The sequence below is a fragment of the Asparagus officinalis genome, chromosome 1 (genome assembly GCF_001876935.1).
Source record: "Asparagus officinalis chromosome 1, Aspof.V1, whole genome shotgun sequence".
Taxonomy (NCBI): Eukaryota; Viridiplantae; Streptophyta; class Magnoliopsida; order Asparagales; family Asparagaceae; genus Asparagus; species Asparagus officinalis.
In genome coordinates this window covers 35,559,999-35,566,145 of record NC_033794.1, presented here as the reverse complement: position 1 = coordinate 35,566,145, position 6,147 = coordinate 35,559,999, and positions in this window count along the sequence as shown.

The window sequence follows — 6,147 nt, the reverse complement described above, 5'->3', positions numbered from 1 at the left end:
GGACGCCTCTTCTGTCTCCGAGTAGCTCGCTTCTCTCTAAATGTCAGCGAGAGATCGCGGCCAAAAGTTCTCGAGCGGAGGCGGTCAAGAAGGCCCGTCGCGATGAGACAGTCGAGACCGCCCGAGCGGCGGAAGGTCAGGATAATGTTCCCCAGGTAGGCATCCCCAGAGCGGCGACGTCTGGGTCTGGAGCTGTGCTGCCCACCTCCTCTGCCACATCGGGGGCAGCTTTGGCGACTTTGAAGGATGCTCCTCCGCAATCTGGCGTGAGGCCACAGACAGGAGTTCCAGCGGTTTTTGTGTCTGCATCAGGAGGTAATCTTTGCAATAGTACCCTTGATCGCAACGTTGATTTTACACCTTTTGACACTTGTATTGGGCCTATGCAGGTGTGGTTGAGAAAGCGATCTCTATTCCTTCTGACGAAGAGGAGGAGGCTGGAGAGGAAGAGGGGCCCATAGGCTCAGGTAAGCGTAGGTTTTAGCATTACTCATTCTTCCGTACCCAACTGTCAATAGTGTCCCTTTCGAAGGGCCTCTGTTAACCCTCTTCGTGTGTTTGTAGCTGATCCTGCCCATGCGGTTGCTGGCAAAGAGGATCCTACCTCTTGGGTGAGTCGCTCGTCCGGTGAGACGGGCGAATCTGAGGAGGATGACGACGTCTCGATTCATGAGGCGTTATCCAGTGAGGAAGAGGTGTTGGCTCATGAGGATGCGCCCGGCCAAATAGAGAGACCTCCTGCCCCTGCGAAAGCGTCGGCTGGGGATCGTCCATCAGCGCGAGAGTCTCTTTTTTAAAGGGAGGCTTCTACTCCGCAAGTGACCACTTCCTTGTTGTCGTTGACGCTGTGACCGCTGCTCCGAGGGCGTCATTGGTCACATCGGCTTTGGCGGCATCAGTCCCTACTTCTATGGTTATGACCACAGGTACTCCAACCGTGATTTCATCCACGCTGGAGGATGCTTCCCTCTCTCCCTTGGAGCGCGAGCGAAAAAGGAGTGCGGCACGATCCGTGGCTGATGTCCAAGACACTCTAGCCGGCTGCATCAAGCTCGCTTTGGAGGAGAGTTGCCCCTTCGAGAATTTCGAAGAGGACCTCAACTATATCGTGTGCTTCTTAATCAAGAGGCTTGGTCACACTGCGACGAAGCCCTACTTCCAGCGTAAGGAGAAAGTGAAGGAGGCTATTCAACAGTTACTTGCCCTTCGCATCTGGCAAAGTCCGAAGAACACGATCACCGTCCGAACGAGACCATGTCACTGGAGGTAAGATTGTCAGCAGAGTTGGAGCAGGCCAAGGCTGAGGATGAACGAATGGCCCTCGAGGAGCAGAAGGCCGATAACCACGTTTCTCTCTTGTCTTTGGAGGTAGAGAATCTGAAGCAAGTTATAGCTAAAGCGCAAGCCTCATTGGCCATTCAAGAGAAGGCTCGTGAACAAGCGGTCAAGGAATTGGAAAGCATTGGATCCCACCGGACACTGACGGCTAATTCCGTTGGGGAAAATGATCGAGCCTATAGGGAGGTCAAAGAGACCGTCCAAGACTTGGCCTCACGCGCTGAGGAAGATCTTCGCCAGGAGATCTTGAGGAGGCTAGAGCTTCGTCATGCTAGGGAGATTCGTGAGGCGGAACTGCGGTTGAAAGCCTTGTAATTTGCCTCTTTTTGTCTCCGATTGCCAGTTGTACTAGAATTTCTTTTTATGAATAAAATTATCCTTTTGTTTTTTGGCTACTGTGCCTGCTCCATTTTTCTTTTAACATGTGTTAGCTAGAGCGTTAGTTGTGAGGGGCTGTCTTCAGCTGTCGGCGAATTTCGGCCATAAGCCAGTCTCCTCTGCGAGCAGATTTCGTCCGCAGGCGGATTTGGAGTTGACTCAACTTCTAGAAGGGCAATCAGTTTTGACCCGCAGGAATTTCAGCGGTGAATTCGCCATCAGATAGGCTCCGCTTTCGGTGGGCCACGTATTGGTTTGTGCTTACGTCAGTCGAGAGAACGTGGGCACTTTGCTCCGTATTGAATGCGGCGTAGTGGGGCTCTTCGTCCCTCGCGCCCGATTCAGGCCGTTGTTGAAGATTGCACTTAAGAAAAACCATTGGATTTTGGTCGTCCAGGTAAGATCCGATTTGTTCGACCTTACCCTTCAACTGTTTTAGCCTCAAACAGTCTAATCAAGTATTAAGTAACTGCCTAGCGTTCTTAGGGTATTTAACACCCTTACTTTCTATCAAGAGGATCTACAGCCTTTTCATTGTCTTCCCCAGAGTAAACCCAAATTTCCCCTTCCTCATACCCCCGATGGCACCGAAGGTGAAGAGGGTCGCTTCTAAGAAAAGGAAAGAACCGTCTTCTTCGAGCGCTGCTGAGGACGCCGTGGCCGAAGGTATCTTTCCGTTCTGACTCTCACGCGGGTTGAACAAGTATTCTTCCCTTGACTCCTCTCTGTGTTGTTGTTGTGTTTTATAGATCGAGGGGAGGCGCCGGCTACCGAGGAGCATGCGCTGAGCCTATCCTGATTTTGGATGACGAATCTTAAGGTCCTGCGACCTCCGCCGCCTCAGACTCTGCTCCCCAGCCAGGAGCTGAACCCTACCTCAAGATCCCACCCATCATGGCGCTCGCTCCGGGCCAAGAGCCTGCTCCCTCTGAGTCCTTGTCCTAGCGGGCTCGCATCGAGGAGTTTGAGAGCGCTGTGAGACAGATGATTTCCCTTGTCGACCTTGGCATGGGTAGCTTCGACAGCTTCAGGCAGTCTCTCCTTGATCACGTGGCTGATTTGCGGCAATCGGGCAAAAATCGGCTAGCTTCCCGTTGCATGCATGAGCTCCGTCTCTTGGAGTCACGTATGATAGGGTAAGAGACCTTGCTACGGGAAGGTCTGGAAGCCGACATGGAGTCTTGCCTGGCTCATGTCAGGCGTCAGGAATCTTGGGAACAGGAGGTCCGTTCCAAATAAATAGCGGATTTGGAGCCCGTTGCCAACTTCTGGGTGGGTCAATAGCATTTGCTAGAGGAGCAATTTATCGACCTCAATCGCACTATGGCTCGCTTGAGGGCTGAATTGGGACAGGCGGAGGCGAACTTGAAGGGGCTCTAGTCCAACGTTGTAAAGGCCAGTAAGAACGCTGAGGCGGAGACTCGACGCCTCCTAGCCTTGCGCCAGGCAGATGCTGTCGCCAGGTCGAGCCGCGAAGACTGGATTCGGAAAGCTGCTGAAGACAAAGCTCGGGAAGACCACGCGAGCAAGGTGGCGGCGGCCAAAGAAGAGATATCCACTTTTAGCGTGTTCGACTGAGACTTCGGCCTTATGGTTGTGTCAAGATATTTTGTTTATGACTTGTTTGTTTATGAAGTCATAACTTTGTTCAAATGTATTGTCTTAAAAACTGGGTGCACGTTTTTCTTCTTTGAACGTAATATTATGACTTTCGTAGCTGCAAAAAGACCATAACTTTGTTCAAATGTACTGTCTAGAAGCATCCTATGAGGCTTGTGTTTGCTCATCGTGTGTATACTCTTTTGACATGTCTCTTTCCAGTATTTTGCTCCGTAATCGCAAACAATCTCGTGCCGCAGGCAAGGTCTCTTGCGTGACGACGAGTCTTCTTTCAAGGCCAACCTCTATCCCGATGAGTTTACGCTGGTGGCGAAACTAAGGCGATGGCGAGTTTGCTAGGCTGATGAAGCTCGACTCCTGATGAGTTCACAATGATGGCGAAACTCAATTGATTGATGAGTTCGTTTGCAGGCGAGACTCGATCGCGGCGAGTCTTGCTTGGAGGTTAAACTCAGCTGTTGGCGAGTTTATACTGCAGGCGAAACCCGCATGATGGTAAGTTTGCGTTAAAAACCAAACTTGATTGATGGCAAATTTACGCTGCAGGCGGAACTCGTATGATGGCGAGTTTACACTACAGGCGAAATTTGGATAGCGGTGAGTTTGTCCAACAGTCAGAAATCCAACTGTGGGCGAAGCTTGTGCCACGCGTCTGTCTGCGGGCCTAAGTGCTTGCCAGCTAAGACTCTACGGGTGCAATAATGCTCATTAATGGCGATGCGACCGAACGCTTCGCCTCTCGTACTCAATCCGATCGGTCGGTTTGGGGTCCCGAGAGGAATAGCCTTTATTGGCGTTGGGTTCGAAGCGTCGTTGGACACCCGGACCGTTCGATTGCCTGAGGCAACCAATCTCAGCCGTTGGGCTTTTTTGAATATATATCCATACTCGTCCTTCTTCAGCAGAGTCCTTACTGCTTCGAGAAAAGAAATCCGCTAGAAGAAGATCTCTGCGGCAAACTTCCCCGCCTCATGGCTTCCGCTTCCGACCACAGCGATTCTGAGGGTGTCGGCTCTTCTGCCACCGTCATCAACGTCGGCACACTGGGTCCTCTGCTCCGAATCCCGTGGCTCACCCTGCGTTCGTGCCCCTCTAGAAGTTGGAGGGTTTGGTGCAGGGGATCACCATCTCGGTCGGCGTGGGCGATGGGAGATACTACGATGCGCTTCCCCTCGTGGAAGCGGGTTTAAGGAAGGTCCGCCGCATGGGTGGTGCTTCGCTCGCACAACAATGTGAGCAGGAACTCCATCGCGTGGAGAGGTGGATGTACCACCTCGAGGAACTGGCATACAACGATCCCTCTGACGTGCCACCACCCCTCTCGCTGCGCCTCCTGCTCGAGCGTAAGGAGCGGGCGAAGCGGATTTGGGTAAAGGAGGCCGAGCTCAAGCGTCTGCGCAAGCGACACAGAGCGGTGTTAGACCAAATGGACGCCTACCTGGACGCTGCTTTCTTTGAGGATGCTGGTTCTCTCCGCGGCGAGGCAAAGCTTCGGGAGCGTGAACGTGAGGCGAGGAGGCTGTTCGAGGCTGCCAGGACGATGGACCGATAGCTCCAACTTCTTCGCCAGGAGGAAGAAGACAGCAAGGTGGACTTGGCCAGGCAGAAGCAGGAGCAACAGGAGAGGCGAGGATCCAGCGTGCGGCGGATAGTACGGCGGCCAAGGCTAAGATTGGTTCTTTTAGCCTGCTGAAATTCCTGTAATGCTCATGCTGTCTAAGTCACTCCTCTCTTTTTTTGTTGTTGTTTTGTTAACTTAGTTGGTGACTCGGGCATCACAACTGGAAAGCTTATGCATGTAAACTCTGGCCCGTAATGGCCTTAGCTTTTGCTTATTTTTGCTTATCCTTGTTTCGCATGCACAATTTTCTTTTTCTTTGTCTGCACTGTTTGGCATTTGAGTTGAACTTAGTGAGCCTTTGACTATTCTGTTTTGGACTTAGTCGTCTTCGGCTCTTGTTCTGCCCCCTGTTGCTCACAGCGTGGGATCGGGTTAACTCCGATCTTCGCGTCGTAGCTCAAATGGGATCGAGAGAGCTACACTTGGCTTGCAGCAACGAACAATCGTTCACTCCTGCGGCCAACTGAAGAACCCAACTATGATTCGCCGCTCGGCGAGTTGTTGCCTGGGGAACCGACAGACAGGTCGTCTGTCAAACCGCCTTCGACAATTGTCATTGTTTGGGAACGTGACAGTTGATTGTGGTAGGAGTCATCGCGTGGTAGACTCTACCCATCAGTTATCCTAAAGGAATGTTAGAATACCTGGAATAGGTCAAATAGTTCAGGGACATAGGAGTGTGACTATTGACAGGAGTAATAGCACGTCACGTGGTAGGCTATTGCTTAGGCTGTGCTATTCGTAGGAATAACAGCGCCAATCATCAGATGTGATCATTAACTTGATGGGGTCTTGTCGCGATTGGAGCAACTACTGTGGGGACCTACCATCCTTCTAAAGAGGACTGGTAGGTGGATTTTGTCAGAGGTTTAATGTTAACATGACAGGGACTGTCATGATTGGAACGACTTTGAGGACCCACCATCCTTTAGAAGAGGATTGGTGGGTGATACGAGTTGCCGTGCGAGCACCTTTGATCGCGGAATTATCAAAGGTGGATTAAGGAGAAATAATAAGAATACAAGAATAACTTAGATTTTTGGGCGAAGGAAAATACCTCCTCTAGATTATGAGTATGTAATTTACAATCTCTCACAATCTCACTCTAGAATTGAAGAACAAGCTCTCCAAATCTCAATTACAAGTTAATCTCTCTTGATTTAACTCTCTGATTGTTTAGAAACCCTAAA